This window comes from Oncorhynchus gorbuscha, linkage group LG02, assembly GCF_021184085.1.
Source record: "Oncorhynchus gorbuscha isolate QuinsamMale2020 ecotype Even-year linkage group LG02, OgorEven_v1.0, whole genome shotgun sequence".
NCBI lineage: Eukaryota > Metazoa > Chordata > Actinopteri > Salmoniformes > Salmonidae > Oncorhynchus > Oncorhynchus gorbuscha.
Window position 1 is genome coordinate 45,149,874 of NC_060174.1, and position 26,718 is coordinate 45,176,591.

The window sequence follows — 26,718 nt, forward strand, 5'->3', positions numbered from 1 at the left end:
GAACAGGACACTTTCCAGTTCTCCAATGTGTCCAGAGTGCTCTCTCTCTCACACGCTGGCTGTTTGACAGTGATATTTCTTCTGTATTTACAGAGAATGCAGTAGAATGGATGGCATTGTGTAAAGGTCCCTCTGCAGTGAGAAAAGGCCATACAGGCGTCGGATTGTACCATGTTGCCTGCATAGGTTTCATGAATTGATGATGGGTGCTGCAGTACTGTACATGGGAGAGGGTGGGACTGGAGAGCGGCTATGAAATGCTCTTATCACTCAAGGAGCTCTGAGTGAAGATAACCAGCCTGGTTGTCGGCTCTCACCCGAAACAATAGAATAGACAGAGAGGAAAGAGTAGGGAAAGTGAAAGAGGGTGACTGTGGATTGCAGGGAGAGGTGAACACTGGCACTGAACAATGTGGCACTCTGTGAAATGACAGGCTTAGTTGAACAGTTACACAATTACTTCTCTGCCTCTGTAATCCATGGGCTACGGGGTGTGGGAATCGACACGTCCACTTTGCCATTGCGTGCCATGTAAAAGGATGAATGCCAAACGCTGGGCAGGCAGGTAGGCTTGTGCTGCTTTGCTTCCAGTAGAACGCCAGGTTCTGTTACCGACTACATTTGAATGAAAAGCTGCTCGTCTCCCTCCTTCCCAGCTTCCGTCTCTCTCCCCCTTCATGACCAGATCTATGACTAAGTGAATTAAACTTGAACGTACACCATAAACCAGCCTTGTTCGGCCTCTTTGTAGGTCACCACACAGCACATGTGCGTGCCTGAGAGACTTTATCATAACCTCTTTCTTCCATGCTTTATTTAGGTCCTTTGCCCTTTTCTTCATTCAGTGACATTATTGTTCAATGGCGTCCCTTGGAGGAAAAAGCCCTGAACTCTCGACATAAATAGGTTATAGTAGTGTGACCTAATCTGGACATTTTGAGACATCAGCCTTTGGCCGATGGGAAGTGATGATTTAGACAGTGAGCCAGTGAGTAAGCGTATCGGATAAGGTAAAGTGGCATTAGCTGTTGATGAATGACTTTTTAATGATATACTGACTGAGTGGCTAGCTGCAGCCCTGGCCCCGCGCTCTGATCCAGGTCACTGAGCTCAAGCGGCTGTTTGATATGCTTCTAGTAGCAAATACTGCTGCTGCTGTATACCGCAGGCATCCTGTTGTTGGCACTCGACCCTCTAACTGCCCCCCTCCCCCTGTTCAAATCACTCTCCTTCCTTCTGCCTCTCTCTGGGTCTCTATCCATCTGCTCCCCTCTCTTCCCCTCTCAACCCCTAAACCATCCTCTCACCCTCACTCAACTATTTCTCTCCCTCTCCTTTCTCTGTCGCTATCCATTCCCATCTCTCTCTCAAAATCTCCGCACTGTCTCCTCTTAATTCCCCTCCCTCTCTACCCATTGGTGTCCTGTCTCTTTGTAGATGAAAGCCTTCCAGTGCCGCTGTCTCGTTGGTTCATAACTAAGTGCCAATGTGAAGTGTGACAGCGGAACTGTAAGAGACGAGGGCCACACTAGGTTGAGTTGAATGAATCATGGGATTGTGTCGTTCCTCTCCATACCGCTGCGATGTGTGTGTGTGTGTGTGTGTGTGTGTGTGTGTGTGTGTGTGTGTGTGCATCGGTATGTGCGAGCATGCATACATGTGTATGTATTAACGTGTTTTCTGTGTCTCTCTGTCTGTGCCCGTTAGGCCAGCTGTCACAATTGGAATACTCACTGCAGTCTCCTGTGTACACTCTACACTGCTCCCACGGCGCAGCGAGTCACGCACACTATCTGTCTACAGTCAGGGACAGTCAACCCTGTAACTCTCCTCTCAGTTGGTGACAATTAAGCCCTGAAGGTTAAAGTGTATCTTTAACCTCCTGGGAATTGCAGTCTTCTAGTTATTTGTTTTTTTTTTTGTCCCCAGGATATTGCTGTGAAGGTCTGTCTCCATTTGAAGTCAACCTAATTAGAATGCATGCCATGACGGTAGGTTTTCTGAGGTTCCCGCATGACTGCTGACAGCATTTATTTTTGTAAGTTAATTAGCTAAGCCTTTTTCATGATTGAAGGATGGCAGCATACCAAGAAGTGTCTAATTGGGGGTGTAGAACTCAGTTAATGTAAAAGCAGGTTATCAGTCATTCTTGTAGTAATTATGACGCACATCTCGATATCTCTTTATTCTGTTAATTATGACACGCAGTAATTGCTGGATTCAAGAGACGTACTTTATGCTCGGCACTTCATTTAAGAGAATACTTCAAGTTGAGTTGGAATTTTAGTCATTTCGCAGACGCTATTATCCAGTCAGTACATACAACCCAAGTCGAGCAGGAAAAATGTACCACATATTACAGTTATTGCAAGTAGACCCTTATTTGAAATAGCCGAGTTGAAGAGTTCCTGGTTATTTTCAGTATACGGAAGTAGCGACAGGACCGAATAAATCAACAAAGTAGACAAACAACGGAAGTTGATCCTTAAGGAGGGAAGATGAAAAGAGGTCTAAAAACAGCGCCTGAGATCTGTTGAAGCAGTGACACAGACAGGTTCTGGTCCCGACTCCAGTCACATGCTGGACACATAATGTTCAACACAACACCTTTTACTTCACCAAACAGCTTGCCAGCTGACGATCCGTCTCCTTGATGATTGAGCGCACACTCATTCTGTGTCTTTGCGCTTGATAGGTTACGATTGATGCAAATACATGCACGCACACACTCTCTCCCGCGCAAAAACACCACACACACACATATACACAGATCCTAGGTTTTGTTCAAGCTCAATTACACTAACCGCAAAGACATTCCCCCATTCGATACATATTCATAAGATCATAGTAACCCGAAAATTTGCATCAAATTCACGCGTCGGTTGGAAAGGATCTGCTGAAATCATTTAAGCCAACTCGGAGATCCAGCAGAGACCAGCTAACATGACTCCGGAGCTTATGGCCCGCGCTCCTGCCCCATTACAAATGGTTCATTTACTATTTAATATCAAAGGGTATGAGGAGGGGGAAACACTTTTACGACCAGCAGAACTCATCAATCAACCTCTCCAGTCGCACATTCTCCTTGCTGCTTAAATATGCTACCTAGCCCCACGGTGCACTTTTCTCCTTTTTCTGAGACCTGCTTGGAATGACAATTTCCTCCCCTGTTTAACATTTGGCTGGGCTCTCATACTGTGTTGTGGTTTACACCGGGAGAAGTCAGGGACATGCCATATGCACGGCATATTTCTGTCAGACAGTCAGTGCTGCGTGACTGCGGGAAGAGAGACACACTTTAAAAAATTTAGGGGGAAAGTAACCCTGTTCTTGTTTAGTGATGATACAGAGGGATATATGAGTACACAGGCCCGGGGGAGTTGGGTAAAAACAGCACACAGTGTGTGTGTGTGTGTGTGTGTGTGTGTGTGTGTGTGTGTGTGTGTGTGTGTGTGTGTGTGTGTGTGTGTGTGTGTGTGTGTGTGTGTGTGTGTGTGTGTGTGTGTGTGTGTGTGTGTGTGTGTGTGTGTGTGAGAGTGTCCTCAGACAAACTGATGAGCTGCTGAGCCAAATGAGGGAAGGTGAAGTTAAGTTCCTCACTGACAAAAACACATTACACAAGTGTTCCACAAATGTTCCTTGTGCCTCGATGGCCCTGCTTTAGTGTTGACAAGCAAAATCATATATTTTTATCAGACACCTTTGATGTCCAAATGGGTTCATGTACTGTAAGTTGTGGTGGCGGGTGCCACGGTGTTTCCCCGATTCTGGTGTTAGTGCTGCTCTGCTCCTGTCCTGGTCAAGAGTCATTACTTTGACCTGAAGAGGACACGGAGCAAAGGGGAGCAGGGACAACTGGGGCCTAGCTTTCCTCACTAAATAAGACTGACCTTTTACTCCAGTGAAAACATATCCTCTCCTATTCCCAATGTGGTGTTGTTAATATAGTACAATATAATATATGCCATTTAGCAGACACCTTTATCCAAAGTGACTTACAGTATTGTGAGTACATACATTTTTGTATATATGGCCCCAGGAGGGAATTGTTAAACTATAGAACCGGATGACTCAACTGCCATTCTGTCTGTCTCCATTGCCAAACCTTCCTTCATCTACTTCCTCATGATTCTGATGGACTTGAGCCACAACGTAAAATAAGCACTTAAGAGGCAGAGTCAATTAAGCCTGCAAAGTGCCTGACTGCTGGGATCGAAAAACCTATAAACTCCCAGGTAAAGCGGGCCAAGGTTGGCTACTCTTTACTTCACAGAGGATGGCCCACCTCTCATTCCAGAAACGGTACTGTACCCACCACCAGAGAACTGGGACGGCAGAGCCATCGATGTATACAAACCTTGGATTGCTGATGATATGTATTGGCCATTTAGAGGCTTTGACGCCACGGGTTGGCCATATGGGCAACATCCGGTAAGAGCAGTCCTTCATCGGAATGTATGGAATTCTACACTATTTCAACTAAATGTTTCAAGGACAAAATTACATGTATTTAAGTATTTCATTTTTATGTTTAGCTCACATAATATAATTAAAGAGTCTGTAATAGAACAAATGTGGCAAAAACGAATGTAGAGATTAATACATGCATTTCTATAGCTTACAAAATATTTTCTTACAGCGGTAGAGGAGTGCCAAGATGGAGGCACGATGGCTTCAACACCGCTCCACCTATCAGTCATCTGGTGTATATATACATTGTTGGGCAGATCTTACAGATGCACACCAGGGGATGTTGGAAGTTAAATCTTTAAATGAGTCAGATTGCTGTGGCTGCACCGAAGAACAGATATAGCGAACCGGGAGCACGTATGGCTTCAGAGAGGATAATTGCGAAAGCGTCTTCAATCTATTAAAGTGAAAGATTAAAAGAAAAACAAATTTACTTTCTGCAATGGTTTAATAACTCAATGATTAAAACAAATAGACAATTAACCTGCGGGTCACCATTGAAATGCATGATATATTGCAGGCATAGACTCAGAATGGCCGCTAACTCGAGCTTGATACACCGATTTAGGTTCCGTCCAAAATGGCACCCTATTGCCTACTTTTGACCACTATATATTGAATAAGGTGCCATTTCAGACACAGCCAGTTCAGTTAGATCCCTACACGGAGTGTACATGGGTACCATCAGGAATCCTAAAAACGGTATAATTTAAGCCTACGTTCATATGGCCATCTGTTTTCTTTAAGCACTATACTGATCATGTATACTGTATGTGACTAATACAGTCATAGAGAGAGGCGTGTTGTTGACGTTCTAATGTAGGGGTTCTTAAAGTGTGGTCCGCAGGGGTTCTTAAAGTGGGGTCCCCACTGCAGGCGATCCACGGCCAGTTCTCAATATATAGTGCCGTGAAAACAGTATTTGACCCCTTTTCAAAAACTTCAAATTTGTAGCGTTTGAACCATTTTCATGTTGACTTGATTGTGTGTTTTGGATCATTGTCTTGCTGCATGACCCAGCTGTGTTTCAGCTTCAGCTCACAGACGGATGGCCTGACATTCTCCTGTAGAATTCTCTGATACAGAGCAGAATTCATGGTTCCTTCTATTAAGGCAAGTTGTCCAGGTCCTGAGGCAGCAAAGCATCCCCAAACCATCACACTACCACCACCATACTTGACCGTTGGCATGAGGCTCTTACTGAGGAATGTAGTGTTTGTTTTTTCCAAGGCAAAATGGGACCCATTTCATCCAAAAAGCACCTGGAAGCACCTGGATGGTCATCAAGACTCTTGGAAGAATGTTCAATGGACAGATGAGTCAAAAGTATCACTTTTTGGACGAAACGGGTCCCGTTATGCCTGGCAAAAATCAATGCACTGCCGAAGTCACAGTAAAACCTTTTCGTTTTTTTTTTACCTCACTTGAGTGTTCTGATTATGAGGGGGTCCCTGATTAATTTTCTATCACAAAAGGGCTCCCTAGACCCCAAAAGTTTGAGAACTCCTGTTCTAAAGAACCTAACGCACCACGGGTAACTCACACAGGGATGTTACACAAGACCGAAGACGTCCAATCAGCATGCAACTGAAGTCATCTAAAATGCAGCACAACATAATGACTGAAGTCACGCATTTACATTTCTCCAGAACCTCTTATCCAGTAGGAAAGGGGATATATATTTGTATACTTCTCATACTAGTCCCGTGTGGGAATTGAACTCGCAAACCTGGCACTGCACATGCCATGCTCTAGCAACTGAGCCACGCTCCACACTGATTCAACGAGCCTCCTGAAAATGATGATATCTCCTTCACTTCATCAGCCCTTTAACCTGGCTTCAGCCCATTGACCGGACTACATCCATAGTTTACACTCAGAGGACAGGGAGAGTAGAGGAGAAAAGAGGAGGTTATTTGGACATCCGGTTTGTACTCAAACCTCCTCCATTTTACGCCACACACGCTCCACAAATGCTAGCAGGCTCAAGCCATATTTCTTCATATCATTGCTGCGTTTGGAGATGAGCTCAAGTTATGTTTATCAACACAGAGCTGAGACTAAATTAGCATGCAAATAGGACGCAATGTTTCTGTCCTTTGAATTTTCTACTTAGGGATTCATGTAACCCAACTCTGGATATTTGGAAAAGTACAGTCTGCTATCTCAAGTGTATGAATTACCCTGAATATCTTTCAACCTGTAGAAACACACTTAAAAATACAGGAAAACAGGAACAAAAGCAAATACTTGACATATCTGCACTGATTTTAATCAGTGGCAATTGCTGTCCCTGAGTATCATACATGTTTAATGTTCAAAGCTGTGCCAAGACTGGGCAAACATATAAAAACATCCCATTTACTTCACACAAATTAAACCAGGTGAACCAGGTGGATTTAAAGACAACACCCATCCCTGAGCATAATAAATGCTTAATATTCAAGGGCCAATGCAAAAAAAACTGTTTAAAAAAACATATTAAAGACATCCCACTCACTTCACACAAATTTGTATTACTAGTCAATTCAAATCAAAACATTTTTTGTCACAGGTGTAGACTAACAGTTAAATACTCACTTATGGGCCCTTCTCAACAATGCAGAGATAGAGAAAATATAGAAATGATAGAAAAGTAAAAACACATAATACTCCAAACAAAAATGTAAATGTAACATGTAGATTGTTGGTCCCAAGTTTCATGGGCTGAAATAAAAGATCACCCCCCCCCCCCAAAAAAATAAAATGTATCAAATGTTTCCAGTTTTGAGGGAGCATTGGCATGCTGACTGCAAGTATGTCCACCAGAGCTGTTCTCAGATCATTTAATGTTAATTTCTCTACCATAAGCCACCTCCAACGTCGTTTTAGAGAATATGGCAGTACGTCTAACTGGCCTCCCAACCGCAGACCACGTGTATGGTGTTTTAACATGGAGAACAGAGTTCCCCATGGTGGTGGTGGTATTATGGTATGGACAGGCATAAGCTAAGGACAATGAACACAATTGCATTTTATAGATGGCAATTTGAATGCATAGAGATACCGTGACGTAATCTTGAGGCCCATTGTCGTGCCATTCAACCGCTGCCATTACCTCATGTTTCAGCATGATAATCCACAGCCCCTCATCGCAAGGATCTGGACACAATTCCTGGAAGCTGAAAATGTCCAGTTTTTCCATGATAGCATACTCACCCACCATGTCACCCATTGATCATGTTTGGGATGCTCTACATGTACAACAGCATGTTCCAGTTCCCGCCAATATCCAGCAATTTTGCACAGCGATTGAAGTGGAATGGGACAACATTACACAGGCCACAATCAACAGACTGATCAACTCTATGCGAAGATGTGTCTCGATGAATGAGGAAAATGGTTGTCACACCAGATACTGACAGGTTTTCTGATCCACTGCTCTACCTTTTTTTAAGGTATCTGTGATCAACCGATGCATATCTGTATTCCCAGTCATGCAAAATCCATAGACTAGGGCCTCATTAATTTACTTAAATTGACTGATTTCCTTAAATACACTGTAACTTTTGTTCAGTATGATAAATACACAATGAATAACGATAACTTGGCTATATACACAATGTACCAGTACCGAGTTGATGTGCAGGGGTACGAGGTAATTGAGGTAGATATGTACATTTAACTAGGAATGAAGTGACTATGCAACAGGATAGATAATATAGAGTAGCAGGAGCGTATGTGGTGAATCAAAAATAGTTAGTGCAAAAAGGGTCCGGGTAGCTATTTGGTTAACTATTTAGATAACTATTTAGCAGTCTTGTTGCTTGGGGGTAGAAGCTGTTCAGGGTCCTGTTGGTTCCAGACTTGGTGCATCGGTACCACTTGCCGTGTGGTAGCAGAGAGAACAGTCTATGACTTGGGTGGCTGGAGTCTTTGACCATTTTTAGGACCTTCATTTGACACCGCCTGGTATAGAGGTCCTGGATGGCAGGGACTTCGGCCCCAGTGACGTACTGGGCCGTACGCACTACCGTCTGTAGTGCCTTGCAGTCGGCTTCCAAGGAGTTGCCATAACAAACAGGGATGCAGCCAATCAAGATGCTCTCAGTGGCGCAGAACATTTTCAGGATCTGAGGGCCCATGCCAAATCTTTTCAGAGGCGTTGTTGTTCCATTTTCACGACTTTGTTGGTGTGTGTGGACAATGATAGATTCTTAATGATGTGGACACCGAAGAACTTGAAGCTTTCAACTAGCTCCGAGCACTCACCATCGATGAGTGCTCGGCCCTCTGTTTCTGTAGTCAACGATCAGCTCCTTTTTCTTGCTGACGTTGAGGGTGAGATGGTTGTCCTGGCACTACACTGCCAGGTTTCTGACTTCCTCCCTATAGTCTCATCGTCTTCAGTGAACAGACCTACAACCATTGTGTGTTGGGCCAACGTAATGATGTTGGAGTCGTGCTTGGCCATGCAGTCGTGGGTGAACAGGGAGTACAGCACGCACTCCTGAAGGGCGCCCGTGTTGAGGGTCAGCGTGGCTGATGTGTTGTTGCCTACCAGTAACCACCTAGTGGTGGCCCGTCAGGAAGTTCAGGATCCAGTTGCAAAGGGAGGTGTTCAGTCCCAGGGTCCTTAGCTTAGTGATGAGCTTGTAGGACACTATGGAGTTGAAAGCAGAGCTGTAGTCAATGAACAGCATTCTTACATGGTGTACCTCTTGTCAAGGTGGGAGAGGGCAGTGTGGAGTGCAATAGAGATTGCGTCATCTGTTTATCTGTTGGGGCGGTATGGCGAATTGGAGTGGGTCCAGGTGTCTGGGATGATGGTGTGGATGTGAGCCATGACCAGCCTTTCAAAGCATCTGATGGCTACAGATGTGAGTGCTACGGGGCAATAGTCATTTAAACATGTTACCTTTCTGTTTTTGGGCACATGAACTATGGTGGTCTGCTTGAAACATGTAGGTATTACAGACTGTGTCAGGGAGAGGAAAATGTCTGTGAAGACACTTGCCAGTTTGTCAGTGCATGCTCTAAGTATACTCAGACCCTGCATCCCTGTTTAGAGCGTGATCACGCGGTCGTCTGGAACAGCTGGACCTCTAATGCATGTTTCAGTATTGCTTACCTCGAAGCGAGCATAGAAGACACTGTAATCTGTGATAGTTTGCAAGCCCTGCCACATCCAACTTGGCTCAGAGCCGGCATAGTAGGACTCGATCTTAGTCCTATATTGATGCTTTGTCTGTTTGATGGCTCGGCGGAGGTGGTAGCAGGTTTTCTTACAAGTGTCCGGATTAGTGTACCGCTCCTTGAAAGCGACAGCTATAGCCTTGAGCACAGAGCGGATGTTGCCTGTAATCCATGGCTTCTGGTTGGGATATATACTCACGGTCACTGTGAACAGCCTCAACTCATCAAGGCATGGACTCTACAAGATGTCGAAAGCGTTCCACATGGATGCTGGCCCATAATGACTCCAATGCTTCACACAGTTGTGTCAAATTGGCTGAATATCCTTTGGGTGTTGGAGCATTCTTCATACACACTGAAGACTGTTGTGTGAAAAACCCTGCAGAGCTATAGTTCTTGACACAAACCGGCGTGCCTGGCACCTACTACCATACCCTGTTCAAAGGCACTTCAACTTTTCATCTTGCCCATTCACCCTCTGAATGGCACACACACAATCCATTTCTCAATTGTCTCAAGGCTTATCCTCCCCTTCATTTACACTGATTGAAGTGGATTTAACAAGTGACATCAATAAGGGATCATAGCTTACACCTGGATTCACCTGGTCTATGTCATGGAAAGAGCAGATGTTCTGTTTGGGGAACTCAGTGTATATTATCCATGTCCTCGTTCAGTCACAACACTGAGAAACATGAGATATAACAGTTCTTCAGGTCCCGTTGATAGGATACTCTTGAACAGAGCTCGTCCAATTTTTTCTCCAGTGATTGTACGTTCACCAACAGAACGGAAAGTAGGGGCAGATCATGTTTTTGCCAACGTAGTTTCGTCAGGGTGTCTCTCTTATGCTGTCTTTTCCTTTTCCGAGTCGCTGGGATTAGGGCAGCCCAAACAGAAATCAATGGAGCACACAGATGATTGTATTATCACATTCACATGAATTATTAAAACATTGCTTATGATTCTGTACAAATATCAGTGATGTGGTAAAAAAAGTGGGTAATAGATAAGACAAACAACCCGATATAAATGAAAAATGACACTTTTAGAATTGTTTTCTTTGCATTTTAATTGCATTTCAATAAAGTCCAAGTTGAGATGTTCATATTGAAGCGTATCTTTAAAAAAAAAAAAAAAAATTTTTTTAAACGTTTTTGATAAGATTAGTAAAGATTTTCTCAGGAGATCCCACATGGGGCCCCGACTCCACGTCTGTCTCAGTAACTACACTACTATCAGTAAAGCAAGTTATGAGAACTTAGTAGCCTATTTCTTGCTCCTGCTGAGGTAGGCTTCGTTTAACGTTAGCCTCTTTCTTCATCCATCTAGCTGGCCTTTCAATTTTATTACAGTACAAGTCTCTGCTGGCAGTTAGTCACATGACTGACTGACACATCAACACAGCAAATTGTCCAGTGTTACATAGTGTTGTCTTTTCAGTGTAACATTTCTCGTGTTGACTCAGGATTTCAATTAACTCTGTAAGAGTGAAATTAACAGTCAAGTGGTGTTAATAACCAGTGTTGAGTGTTAATAACCAGTGTTGAGTGTGATTGTGTCAGTTTAACTCTGTGGAGAGTAAAACATTCCCATCAAAACCAGCGCCCATCATCATTATCAGATTTCCCAGCATGCTGTACTGCAGATAGAAATGTTTTGGATTGTTTTCAATATCTGTGTTTTTGCATTGATTGATTGATTCATCTTATGCTACACAAAGATAAATACCATACATTTTTCTAAACTAATTCAATCAATTATTTAATGCACTCTTTACTGAAATGGTTGTTCCACATTCCACAATGTTTGTTCCAGTTTAAATGGTTGTTCCAGTTTAAATGGTTTAGCCAGTCTCCTCATAATGTCCCTAACCCTGAACGTCATTCTGAATCCAGGTCCGGGGTGAGCAGTATGTCCTGCGCCGCCGACTCGTTGAAGTAAAAATATGAATCCAAAGTGAGGTTAGTGATCGCTGTTCTGATGTCCAGAAGCTCTTTTCAGTCATAGGAAACGATGCCGGAAACATTATGTGCAAAAAAAGTTTAGATCTACGCAAAAACACAAAATACAGAATTGTTCAGGAGCCCGTAAAACGGCAGCTATCCCTTGCAGCACGGTTTTCACTCACTCACTCACTCACTCACTCACTCACTCACTCACTCACTCACTCACTCACTCACTCACTCACACACACACACACACAGTGCAGGCTGAAAGATGCAGAGTTGACACTCCTCCATGGAATATGAACTGCAGTAATACTCCACTTGTCTATGTGTCCCATGACAGAGACAGAGAGCTGTGTGATGAAAGACCCAGAGAACTACTTCTGCACGGGAAAAAATGAAGACCTAGCAACCCTGCAAAATTATCCACCAAGAGACGTCTCTCATCAATTCACCTGACTTCATTCACAGCGGGAAGGACTGATGCAGGGAGTTATAGGGCAGGAAGTGAGAGAGGGAGGGAGGAGAAGAGTTCAATAGGACCCCAAGGCTGGAGATACAGAAGAGCTTTACATGAGAATCATGCAGGGCCATAGCAACATATGAGGACACTATATTTTTGTCTTTTTTTTTTGGGGGGGGGGGGGGGCTCAGTCAGGGTCTCAATTTACTAAAGTTGCAATTTCGAAACTTGGTTGTGCATCAGCAGTTTTCCTCGTTATATGTTACTGACAGTCAATAAATGAGCCATGTCAGATTGGTAAATTAGTCTAGTTACTCTAGCCTGCTATGTAAACATGTAGAAATCATGGCTAACGTGCCCAGGGCCCCATTGATTTTGTTATTCACGCTCACTCACATATCATATTAAACATGGCATATATCATTAGGGATTAACACGGGTAATCGGGATCCCAGGACTGTTCTGGGACCACTCTTCAGATTTCCTGAAAAAATGTAATGACAAGACCCGGGAAATTACAACATTTTGTCAAAAAATAAAATAGCACATCATCCAAACAGGTTGTCGCATGGAAGCCATTAGTCTAGTGTATTTACTTCACACAAAGTCTACAATGTTATGGACTACTCGGGGTGCGCTCTGTGCGTGCGATGTGTAGATATAGCCTACCACCACTGCTGAAATGAGCTGAATTCATTGAGGAACATGATAACACTCTGAATTTATGAACGTCTGTTTTGCAATTCACAACAATGTCATTGCCGATCATAGTTAGGCTACTCTATCATTACTAAATATCAGTTTCACTTGCTGTGAGATCTTTAGATAGTGACGCAGCCAAGTTGGCAATGTGGCAAAGCGACAATCTTATTTTGGGAGAACCTGATATCTTGTTTTTAAACTCTTTAAATGGGCTCTTCCAATTTTTCGGGATTTCCAGGGACTCTCAGATAAATATGAATTATTCCCTGAATTGAAACCTGGTAGAATTTTGGGAAAATATGAATCCCTATAAGTCATGGCAAAATGTGTAGAATTTAGGAAATTAGATTTAAAACTGCAACATTTTTGCTCTACCCCATTGCAAAATGAGTAGAATTGCAGTAAATTAGCTATAAAACTAATCATAAAGAAAAGTTCTTAAGGCTTTTAACTTTTTATAAATAAAATATTTTTTTTCTACTCACAGATCCCTCTGTACGTATTAAATTATAGTTTTTAATCTGGGTGCAGAGTTACTGTGAGTTAATGTGTAGATGTTAATTGTACAGCTAGTAGATCCCCACAGTGGAGGTGTCATAAAACCATGCGGTCAAACAGGGAAATGGTTCCAATCATTTTTCCACCATTCATTTTTCCCATAGGGGATTTTAGAAACACTTCAAATAAGGGCTGTGTTTCGTGTAGTCTTACCCTGGCGTGATGTTTTAATAACCATGTAAATCTCTCTCGGACAAGGTGACTTTTATCATTATATTCGAAGCTAGGTGGAAGCTAGGTGGAATTAATGCCAGGTCTGATCCATCTTCCAAATCACTGGATTTTCCTTTCTGGGAGTTATTCCTTTGAGAAATACAATATATGCTATCCTAATCACAGCCCTATCTATAGGCATGACTGTTCGCAGCATGGGGCATGGATGAAAAACAAACTCAATTAGACAAGTACAGTAGCAAACAATGAGGTGAATCCACAGAGCCATGAAGAAAAAAAAACACATTTTCATTACTCAGGCCTGGCTTGTTATCATGTAGAAAGGGAAGAGTGGCGATCTCCTAGCATGGGAGACACCTGAGTACACTCTGCCAGGACAAGGGCTGATACTGCTTAATATTTTTGTTATAGTGTACTATTCTGCATGTTCCACTGTTGACATAAAGACCCAGGTTGAATCTCAAATGGCACCTTATAGTTCACTACTTTTGACCAGGGCGCATACGGCTCTGGTCAAAAGTAGTGCACTTGATAGGGAATAGGGTGCCATTTAAAACGCAGGCATTACCAGTCTGGGACACAGTCTCGCAATGAAGGGCGCACTTCCGAGTGATTACAGGAGTCGAACCACTGCGAATGGGCGATTTCAACAGATCCTATTGGGCGCGAAGCAGGAAATGAAACTAATGAAACCTCTAAACTGATGAAACATTAAACTAATGAAACATCCCCGGCTCTGAATGCTTTACAATGCACTGAGATGAATGGGAGCACTCACCCAAATAATTAACTATACTGAGTCAGCGGCTGGCTGACAAGTCTGTCAGACTAATCTAGTGACTGAGGACAAATGCTGGGAGGGCTGCCTGGGAGGCTGTGGGAGACTCATTTACTGCATTTCTATACAACAACAAAAAAGAAGTCAAATGCTATTTGTACAATTGTAATGTTATACCCCTGAAAGGGGGTGAATCTGGGAAAGTATCCACACCGACACATAGTATCAGCAACTGTGCAGTCAGTTGTAATGATGAACTGCATAAAATGATCAACTCTTCTCATAGATACAGTATCTCTTTTCTCAAATGACATAATGTTCACATTTATATTCCTAGGCATTACTAATCAAGCTCTGCACAAACAGACAACAATGGAGCACACAGATTACATTTACATTTAAGTCATTTAGCAGACGCTCTTATCCAGAGCGACTTACAAATTGGTGCATTCACCTTATGACATCCAGTGGAACAGTCACTTTACAATAGTGCATCTAAATCTTAAAGATCACATTCATTTAAAAAATATTATTAATAATTATAAAAATTATTAAAATATTGCTCATGATTCTGTATTAATATCAGTGATGTGGTAAAAAATAAAAGGTGGGTAATAGATAAGACCAACTGATATAGATAAAAAATGACATTTTTAGAATTGTATTGTTAGCATTTTGAGTGCATTTTAATATAGGCCTAGTTGAAATGTTCATATTGAAGCGTATCTTTTTAATTTTTAAAACCTTTTTTGATAAGATTAGTATAGATTTTCTCAGGGGATCCCACATGGGACCCCGATCCCAAGTTTGGGAGCCTCACCACTGAGTGCCACATCACTGTTTGTCTCAGTATCCTACACTCTGTAAATCAAAGTTATGAGAACTTAGTAGCCTATTTCTTGCTCCTGCTGAGGTAGGCTTCGTTTAACGTTAGCTTCTTACTTCATCCATCTAGCTGGCCTTTCAATTTTATTACAGTACAAGTCTCTGCTGGCAGTTAGTCACATGACTGACTGACACATCAACACAGCAAATTGTCCAGTGTTACCTAGTGTTGCCTTTTCAGTGTAACATTTCTCGTGTTGACTCAGGATTTCAATTAACTCTTTAAGAGTGAAATTAACAGTCAAGTGGTGTAAAATAACCCCAGTGTTGGTGTTAATAACCAGTGTTGAGTGTTAATAACCAGTGTTGAGTGTGATTGTGTCAGTTTAACTCTGTGGAGAGTAAAACATTCCCATCAAAACCAGCGCCCATCATCATTATCAGATTTCCCAGCATGCTGTACTGCAAATAGAAATGTTTTGGATTGTTTTCAATATCTGTGTTTTTGCATTGATTGATTGATTCATCTTATGCTACACAAAGATAAATACCATACATTTTTCTAAACTAATTCAATCAATTATTTAATGCACTCTTTACTGAAATGGTTGTTCCACGTTTCACAATGTCCCTAACCCTGAATGTCATTCTGAATCCAGTTTGCAGGTGAATAAAAATTCCAACTATTGGTCTTAACTCTGGCTGAAATGCAATAGGAATTACACATCACTTTGCTAGCCAGCATAATGTAACTTGCAGGCCTGACGTGGCCTGTAAACCAGGAGGTTCTTAACACCACTGTGTTAGTATAAAACTTGGCCATCAAGGTAAGGCCAGATTATTTATTTAATGTATTGTCCTTAAGAGTTTAATTGTAATGATAACATTCACCTCAAGTAGCACTAAGCACACTGTTAATTTAACACTGAAGAGTGTGGATCCGCATAGACACACACTGGTCCAGTGTTAAATTGATCTCTGTCAGTGTTGATTTAACACAGGAGAATTTGATGTGTATAATCGACTACCAGCTGGGCACTCATTCTCAGAGAACTAGTTTTTCTTTGTTTGGGGGATGTCTGTAGACAGGAGTTGCGGGACGATTTTAAAATAGCCTTATGTCTGGGATCTCGCACTGTCAACAGCTCTCTAGTTTTATGTACTTCTCTATCGAGCCAACTCTGAGCTGGGGTAGTTAATTTCACGTCTCAGGTGAATATGCTGCTAAAAAGGCAAATCCGGGAGGCAAATCAAGGGGACGCAGACGAACATAACGAACAAGCCACTGTTCACGATTCCACTCGTTCGCAAAGAGGCAGGTGCGACTACAACTTATATCAAACCAAGAATATAAGCGTTCAGAGCTTTGATCAACGCCGGGAGCAATATTTAGATGTTGACACAACTTTCTTACCGTATAAAACATATACAGTGTATAACATAGTATATAACATAGTATATAACATAGTATATAACATAGTATATAACATAGTATATAACATAGTATATAACATAGTATATAACATAGTATATAACATAGTATATAACATAGTATATAACATAGTATATAACATAGTATATCACATAGTATATAACATAGTATATCACATAGTATATAACATAGTATATAACATAGTATATAACATAGTATATAACATATATATATAACATAGTATATAACATTGTTATTATTAGAAAACAATGACTGTGTCCTCATATGTAGTTTAGGCCTGGCTGATACTGAGTCTATGAAGGTTGAACATGAATGGGCTGTGGAGGCGAACCATCACCACCACAGTAGTCACCACGCAATTACATCGTACATTAGGTTACATACAACACTTGGCCATCAAGGGGATTTGATATACATATTTCCTGTCTACTTTGCTGATTTTGCTTGTCTGAAGCGGGGCCTCGGAGGCCCAAGGAACATTTGTGTAATGTGTTTGAGAGTGAGAACCTTAACTTCATCTGCCCTCGTTTGCCCTGACTACACGTGCACACACACACACACACACACACACACACACACACACACACACACACACACACACACACACACACACACACACACACACACACACACACACACACACACACACACACACACACACACACACACACACACACACACACACACACACACACACACACACACACACACAGTTACTCTCTCAGAGCGCTGCATGTGAAAGGTGAAATGTGAATATGCAATAAAAGAGATGAGCAGAAATGAGACTCAGCGTGGGCTTTGTTTAATGGGTATCGGCTGACATTAGATATCGCTAAGTCAAGACCTGAGACTGCAATTCAATGCAAATGATCCAACCATTTTCGCAAATAACAATTATCTTCCCCTCTTATTCATTCGTATAATGTGACCTCTGTGAATACTGTCTAATGGAACTGTAACAATGAGGCAGGCACAGACCTGTGGTAATGGAAGCATATTAGCAGCAGTCGTAGGCTAAATGGGCCAATAATCAATTTGGAGTATTTATTTTAAAGGCTCAGTTTTTTTGTATTTCATCTACTTGTTTAGCTACTGCTTTCTGTTTATCCATTGGAGTTGTTTAGCCTGTTGGATATCCGTGGGTTGTTCCTGTGGACTACAAGAGTCTTTTGACTGAAAAGAACGATGCATGCATAAAAAAAATCCTCAAGTGGGTCTGAACTTTTAGTTTCTAGCACGTTCCAATCACTACTTTTTAACAAGGAAAAAAAGTGACGTCCTCCATCCAGGTGAGGTCAAGGACTTGTGTTCAAAGTGAATTTCATAAAACATCAATTACAGTCAACAGAATTCAACAGACTTCAATGGTTATGAAAGGGGAGAACAAAGTGTGGTTTTGACAACCTCAGACTATCTGAAAACCAGCTGGACCCCGAAAGCCCGGCGACAGATCTCTAACTGCTAAGTGAATATGAAAGTCAACCGTGCCTCATATCACGCTCTTTAGCACTAACAAGTTACAGCCTGGTGTCCGTCTTCAACTTTTACCCCGGCCCCCCAAAATGAGATGCATGTGAATGTGTGTTGGTGTGTGTGTGAGTGCATGCCTGCGTCAAGCGTGTGGGAGGTACACCTGTTATAGTGCTGTACAGACAGACAGGAAGACGGACAGACAGGAAGACACTCTCCATGCATACTGCAGACCACCCTAATCCTGGTTTAAAGCCATTGTGCAGGTACTCTATAAATCAGAATTCAGTGTGGCCAGACAGGCCCACCTGCCATCACAATACCCCCCCCCCTGCTCTGTCTTAAACCTGGCTGGAACGCTTGCTATAGTCACTAGGCCGGGGATTTCATCATGGCGAATAAAAATACACCAGTTTATGAGTCTAATGCAGACGTCAATGGCATTGTGGCTTTGATTTACAGCGACCCCATGGCTGTACTGGGATGTAGCGGCTGTTTTACATGTTGATGAATACTCTTCTGTGTAGAACCAGATAAATTCTAAAGGACACCTTAGGGGGGGAGGGTGTTGTGCACGGTGCACAGGACGTAAGGCACAAGCATTTCGGGAACTAGAAGCACAAGCATTTCGCTACACTCATATTAACATCTGATAACCATGTGTATGTGAACAGCACAATATGATTTGAAGGTTGCGTCAGACGTACAAAACCATTACTTATAAAAACGTGACATTTGTTTAATCAGCTCTCCAGGACACAAAACATTCGCGTGCACTGGCGGTAGAGAAGTCAGGCTCAGGAGAGCAAAGACTGTGTACCAACGGTGCAGTTACTGATAGTGAACAAAAAACAATATATACAATGGGACAAAAAACCCAGACATAACGTGCACAAGCACTTACAATAAACAGTACCGGACAAGGATGTGAGGAACAGAGTGTTAAATACACAACATGTAATTGATGGAATTGAAACCAGGTGTGTGGAAGTCAAGACAAAACAAATGGAAAATGAAAGGTGGATCGGCGATGGCTAGAAGACCGATGACGTCGACCACCGAAAGTCGCCCCAACAAGGAGAGGGACCAACTTCGGAAGAAGTCGTGACACACTCACGTCTCTTTTCTAAAAGTAACTGTTCAGTGATTCCAGATTTCTATGAAATTTGACTGATAATTAATTACAATATGAGTGAAATTCCTTTCCTTACAAAAAATAGTAAATAAGTAGGTTAAAAAGCAGTTTTTCTGTGTTGGAGCGTTGTGGGCGTACCCCAACAACTTAATGGTGTGGGCGCAGTGTATTCCCTATATTCTTTTAGCAGCGGTGCCTCGTCGCTGTTAAATCATTGCAGCCACTCCAATAAATATGATCCCCCCCTCTCAAAATATTTCTGCCGAGATGTGCTTTTAAACAGATAGTGTGAGATTTTGTCCACTAAGATCAGAGTGACAAGTTGCAACGTATTTGTAGCCAACAGAGTGAGCATGAGATGTGCTCACCCAATGCTTGCTCCTCATCATCTCACTACAGTGCAGTGGTGTTTATAACTATATTCAAATCAAATGTTATTCGTCACATACACAGTTTACAGCAGGTATAAAAGGTGCAGCAAATCCTTGTGTCCCTCAACAATGCACTGTAGTGGGAGAAGGAGAGAAGGTGACACTCGTGACTAGGGACTTGCTGGCGCCAAGGCCCAGCATGAGGACTCAATACAATGTTTGGACGGATGGTCATATATTTGCATCTCACAGGAGCGAGCCAAACCTTCGCTGTGGAAATCTCTGGGAACAGACTTTCCCACGGAAGCCCTGGGGTCACTGAGGTCAGGAGAGGTGTGAAGACTAATGAAAACTTGAAACAACAGAATTAATGTTACTGTGTGAATTAAATTGTCTTGTTTGGATTGTTTCAAGAGTGCATAAATAGCTACACATTTTGATGTGTTTTATTGAACTGTACGTGCTATGAATTTATTGTTACAGGGACACTGTTATTCTGTTCGTCGGCTGGCAGAGGGTTCAAAAGAGGTAGCGACACTGGGCTGTGCTCCTATCATTTAGATAAGAGTTGATTAGATTAGAATCTGAGTGCAAATAAATGTTCATTCGGGCTGGGGGTGAGTTCGCACTTGAATTTGGTTAAAAGGCCGGTGAACTTGCTTCCGAGCCCCTGTGTGCATCAGACACACATCGTTCTTATTCTGAACTGAAGACACGTGTAACCACGTTAAGCCTTATTTAGTTGATAATCATTTACTCTGAGTTATTCTGTAATGAATCATGTATTTCATGTCCACTTGTTGTTTGAGTGTTAATAATTTTGTGAATAATACATTCTATTAGTTAAATAGAGTTCATGCATTCCTCGTTTTACAGAGTGATTCTTTGATTGACTATACAATCATCATTTAGTAGGTCTATAGGTAAATATTATTTTTCACCACTACACAAAGCATATGTTTGGGTTCCACCTTGATATCCCTGATCTACTTGACTCAATAAATGCAGGCTAGAACATTGGACGCCAGGAGTAGCTATTTGTATCTAGCCTCTTATTAATGGTATAACTGGGCAGGTTAGACACGTGTTCATTATATATGTAGTCATACTGAGCGCTGATGCAAGGCTTGCTACCTTGACTACATCCTCCAGGGACACACAGGGCCTGTAGCATTTACTCACATAATAATGAAATCAGATTGATGAATGTGGTTTATTATTATAGTGAATATCATTTCATTCCTCTACACAGTACATTAATCAATATCAATAATAACAAGTAATAGAGGCGGTAGTATGCATTGTAATAATAGACTGTATAGAAATATAAAGTGGGTAGTGGTGTCTTGGTCGCGCAGTAGAATAAATAGTATATAATAGAACAGCAGAGTTGGCTGTTGTGTGTGTCTGAGTGTGATTGTGTGTCTTTATATGGGTGTTTGTGTGTATGTGTGTGTGTGTGTGTGTGCAGGGGTTGAACGTGTGGAGAGTCCGTGCAAATAATTTCTAAAGTGCAGTTACTCTGTGAGGCAGGGGTGTTTCTAGGATTTTCTGAAAGTCAATGCTTAGCCCAAAGCCAGCAGGGGAGTCCGGGAGCATTATCCCCCGACCCCCAAAAATTGGAATTTCAACAGCTAAATCCATTATTTTCTTGCACATTGAGATGAACATCGAGAGGTTAGAACATTGTGACATCTGATATTTTTCAGGTGACTTGCACCTTCCCATCTGCCACAGCAGACACTGCCAGTACTCATGTAAATGAGACAATATTTTCATGTTGCACACCTTTTAGTTTTCTGATGAATTGTAGATTAATTTCTACAATGTATAGTTGTTTTGAGGTTTTTAAGTCACTGACATTTGGAGCTATTGGAATTTGAACATATCGTCCCATATTGTGTAATTTAACAATGGTCCCCATTTTAGTGTAGAAGGGCTGTTATAATGTTTAGAAAACGTGTTTGATGATTTATGCGCCCTATTCATGATGTTTGCGGCAAATGATATCCGAACTCCGAAGGTTTGTGCTACCTAGCTAGCTACTGCGTGTGTTTGCTTATCCTGGAAGGGCTGTCTTCCTTCCAGGACTACCTTCCTGTAGGCCGTCTTGCCGCAGGCAGTGATCAAGCCCGCCAGCGTCGTGTTGTCGGCAAACTTAATGATGATGTTGGAGTCGTGCGTGGCCACAGGGTCATGGGTGTACGGGGAGTACAGGGGTTGTTGCCTACCTTCACCACCTGGGGTCTGCCTGCCAAGAAGTCCAGCATCCAGTTGCAGAGGGAGGTGTTCATACCCAGGGCCTTGAGACATATTTCAGATGGTGTAAACATAATAAGGTGTTCATGCATTTTGAAGTAGAATGTCCTTTTCAAAAGTCACCAGAAGTGACTTTCTCACAGTTGTTCTCCAGAAAAAGTATGAGCTTTTAAATGTGAGATTTTCATTGGACCGTTACTTTAAAGGTGTGTGTGGAAACTTTTTAAAGTGTTCTGTTTGAAAAGGGGAAACGAATAAGTGCACCTGGGTTTGAGGAGGACCTGATGTGACGAGGGGGGAGGGTAGTAAAGCCCTAACAATATCTCCAAGCCTTTCTTCTGACCAGCTGTGCTTTAAATTCCATTTAAAAGCCAGCTGATTGCAAGATGGAGAACACATACTCCTCTTCAACCACAGCCTGCTGGGAAATTGTTTTTTAAAATTCCCTCTCTAACAACTCCAGGGGAAAAATAACCAAACTAGATGTGTTGGTATGCACAGAGCTGAGACACAACACACAGGGGCAAAAGAGAGGAATCTTGTGTTGCAGTGTTACGTTTAACTAACAGTCAATACCTTCTATTGTAGGCACCGAGAACTGAGTTATGTAATGCCTCCCCCGTCTCTAGTCTAATTAGTAGGGAAAGCCTGGTCCTCAGACACCCATGATAACCATGCTTCTAGTTTAATGTCATAACATGCTTTAATCCTCTGGTAGATGATCTGCAGACAAAGGGAGCCCGGCCCAACCATCATCCATCCATCATCATCCCCCTCAAGGACACTGACAGACCAGAACAGCACCCCCCCCAGAGCAGGTACTGTACTGCGGGTGGGATAGAGAGACAGTACCCCCCCCCTTCCTCCCCCCATAATCTCCATATTCAAAGGTGACAGTATTGTATAAATCTGTCCGGGCCAGTATTGAGAGGTTCTCCTCTATAAAATGGATGGTGGAAGACAGTTACAATCTTTCTCAATTTACTCCTTAACCCTCCCGCTTGGCCCAAACCCTTCAAAGTTTGCAGATCTGAACGGTCTGGATAGGTATACAAGGTGTAGTGGTGGAGCTCGATTGCAATCATATTGCTTACACCTTACCGATCTGCAAACATAGAAGAGCAAGTAGGAGGGGTAGGGAGAAAATTTGGATGAAAGGTCATCCCTTAACTCCTCTGATCCTGGCATTGGTGTCACAGAGTTCTGCAACATCACTGAAAATATAGGCCTGCCATCTGTCTGACTGTAACATATGACCATGATATTCCCAGCAGTACAATCACAACCCCAATCCCCTCTACAGCTTAGCCTATACCAAGATCTGTATATCCTTAATCCTTTGTTTGAAAGAAAGCAGATTTACAAAGAAAAAGCCATATCTCAGAATGGCCAATAAAAATAAAAGATTAAGATGGGAAAAAGAACAGAGACACTGGACAGAGGAACTCTGCCTAGAAGGCCAGCATCCCGGAGTAGCCTCTTCACTGTTGACGTTGAGACTGGTGTTTTGCGGGTACTATTTAATGAAGCTGCCAGTTGAGGACTTGTGAGGCATCTGTTTCTTATACAAGACATTCTAATGTACTTGTCCTCTTGCTCAGTTGTGCACCGGGGCCTCCCACTCCTCTTTCTATTCTGGTTAGAGACAGCTTGTGTTCGGCCCTCCTTTTCCTGTAGTCGACAATCAGCTCCTTTGTCTTGCTCATGTTGAGGGAGAGGATGTTGTCCTGGCACCACACTGCAAGGTCTCTGACTTCCTCCCTATAGGCTGTCTCATCGTTGTCGGTGAATAGGCCCACCACCGTTGTGTCGTCAGCAAACTTAATGATGGTGTTGGAGTCGTGCTTGGTCACGCAGTCGTGGGCAAAGAGGGAATACAGGAGGGGAGGGGCCACCGTTGGTGAGAATTAGTTCGGCAGATGTGTTGTTGCCTACCCTTACCACCTGGGGGCAGCCCACCATGAAGTCCAGGATCCAGTTGCAGAGGGAGGTGTTTAGTCCCAGTGTCCTTAGCTTAGTGATGAGCTTTGTGCACTATGGTGTTGAATGCTGAACTGTAGTCAATGAACAGCATTGTCACATAGGTGTTCCTTTTGTCAAGGTGAGAAAGGGCAGTGTGGAGTGCGATTGAGATTGCGTCATCTGTGGATCTGTTGGGGCGGTATGTGAATTGGAATGAGTCTACGGTTTCTGGGATGATGGTGTTGATGTGAGGCATTACCAGCCTTTCAAAGCACTTCATGGCTACTGACGTGAGTGCAACGGGGCATTAGTCATTTAGGCAGGTTACCTTCGCTTTCTTTGGCACAGCGACTTTGTAGGTTTGCTTAAACATGTAGGTATTACAGACTCGGTCATGGAGAGGTTGAAAATGTCAGTGAAGATACTTGCAAGTTGGTCTGCGCATGCTCTGAGTACACATCCTGGTAATCCGTCTGGCCCCGCAGCCTTGTGAATGTTGACCTGTTTAAAGGTCTTGCCCACATTGGCTAAGGAGAGCTTGATCACACTGTTGTCTGGCTGGTGCTCTCATACATGGTTCAGTGTTACTTACCTCAAAACAAGCATAAAAGGCATTTAGCTCGTCTAGTAGGCTTGCGTCACTCGGCAGCTAGCGGCTGGGTTTCCCTTTGTAGGCGTAATAGTTTGCAGACCTGCCACATCCAACAGCGTCAGAGCCGGTGTAGTAGGATTCATTCTTAGTCCTGTATTTAAGCTTTGCCTGTCTGAGGGCATATCGGGATTTCTTATAAGTGTCTGGATTAGTGTCCTGCTCCTTTAAAGTGGCAGCTTGAGCCTTTAGCACGGTGCTGATGTTGCCCGTAATCCATGGCTTCTGGTTGGGATATGTACGTACGGTCACTGTGGGGACGACGTTGTCGATGCAGTTATTGATGAAGCCGGAGACTGAGGTGGTATACTCTTCAATGCCATTGGATTAATCTCGGGAACATATTGCAGTCTGTGCTAGCAAAACCGTCCTGTACCGTGGCATCCGTGTCATCTGACCACTTCCATATTGAGCGAGTCACTGGTACTTGTAAGCAGGAATCAGGAGGATAGAATTATGGTCAGATTTGCCAAATGGAGGACGAGGGAGAGCTTTGTATGCGTCTCTGTGTGTATATAAAGGTAGAGTTTTTTCCCCTCTGGTTGCACATATGACATGCTGGTAGAAATGAGGTAAAACGGATTTAAGTTTGCCTGCATTTAAAGTCCCCGGCCACAAGTGCGGTCTTAGTGCCAGCATCGGTTTGTGGTGGTAAATAGACGGCTATAAAAAATATACTTTTTTAACCCCCTTTTTTCTCTCCAGTTTCAATCTTGTCTCATCGCTGCAACTCCCCAACGGATGGTCGAGTCATGCATCATCCAAAACATGACCCGCCAAACCGCACTTCTTAACACCCACCTGCTTAACCCGGAAGCCAGCCGCACCAATGTGCCAGAGGAAACACTGTTCAACCGACGACGGCAGCCGGATGTGATACAGACCGGGATCGAACCTGGGTCTGTAGTGACACCTTTAACACTGTGATGCAATGCTTTATACCGCTGCCCCACTCGGGAGACCCCATATTACAGTTTTTATTGTCCAGACGTTGGCCAATAGAACGGATGGTAGAGGCGGGTTACCCACTCGCAAACAAATTCTCACAAGGCACCCCGATCTCCGTATTTCCGTTTTTTCTTCACGCGAATGATGGGGATTTGGGCCTGGTTTCGGAGAAGCATTACATCATTAAAGAAAAAATCTTTGTACGGTTCGAGGTGAGTAATCACTTCTCGGTCCTAAGAGACAGTGGCAGCAACATTATGTACAAAATAAGTTACAATCAATGTGAAAAAACACACAAAATATAGTTGGTTAGGAGCCAGTAAAACGGAAGCCATCCCCTCCGCCGCCATTATTATTAGTTTAAAAGAATGTCATCCTACCATATAAGTGACAACCATTCCTTTAGAGAATGACAATGACATAATAACCAGAGATGCAAGGAATGGACGGTCCAGTAAATTGGATATCGCAAGATATCATGTAACCTTTCAATATAAGCATGCAAGAAGAGGTACGACTGAGTATGATCAGGTTGACCGTCAGTTTACGTCAATGGAACATTGTAGTATTAATAGAGCTGCTGCTGCTGCAGCCTGGACACCGGATAGGCCTGTGGTCACACCCTCAAGGTAGACATGGGTAAGATTCTTGTCCAGTGATAAGCTCTGACAGAATTATAGGAGGCTGTGGACAGCAGGGCAATAGACAGAATGTCACACAGAGGGCGCACACGCACAGTGAGAGACAGCCCTGCACTGGGACCTCCAATGGCTTGACAGAATAGAGGGCGCCCCTTAGGTGAAATGGCACAGATCGTATGGGAATGAAACCCTCACATACTGTAAATCCTAACTCTTACCATCGCACTGGCCCAGTACATTAAACCCAGCTCCACATGCTCTCTCTCTCTCAGCTCTCCCACTTTCTCCCCATCCAGGCCTACCACTCTCCCTCAGTGCCCAGGCAACACATAGATCTGCTTAGACAGGACACTGAATAGTGGGTGTAATCCCTCAATGCCCGACTCTAAAGGATCACAGATGAGACAGTGTTCCCAAATGCACTTTCAGAAAGAATCGTGCTACATTTGTCCATGACTATGATATACTCAATTTGAACTGAATACCAGGAACGCCATTGTCAACAGCTAGACAGATATACAGTAGGGGAGAAGTGTAAGTGTAATGAAGGTGCTCAGTGTATTAAATGAGAAAAAGTACTGTAATATCCTGAAAAAGCTCTTATTAGTTGCAGGTATTGGCAAACTGGTGGTGCTGGTGACATAAGACATTCCTAATACTTGCTCTAATCCATTTCATTATTTTGACTGTTTCTCTCCAATTAATATATTTTAGCCATTAGTTAATTTGTGACATT

The 26,718-nt window shown here is 42.8% G+C and overlaps 1 protein-coding gene and 1 long non-coding RNA gene across 3 annotated transcripts in view; one reads left to right on the forward strand and one right to left on the reverse strand.

Annotated features, from left to right (window-relative positions):
- The window catches only part of LOC124002967, a 31,315-nt gene extending 19,117 nt beyond the window's left edge, over nucleotides 1-12,198 (forward strand). The window contains exons 2-3 of the long non-coding RNA XR_006833176.1: nucleotides 11,544-11,609; nucleotides 11,938-12,198. This is a non-coding gene — a long non-coding RNA (uncharacterized LOC124002967). The remainder of the gene's footprint in view (nucleotides 1-11,543; nucleotides 11,610-11,937) is intronic.
- tspan9a (tetraspanin 9a) overlaps nucleotides 1-26,718 on the reverse strand; it is a 292,652-nt gene that overhangs the window by 156,228 nt on the left and 109,706 nt on the right. The gene's annotated exons all lie outside the window — the stretch shown is intronic.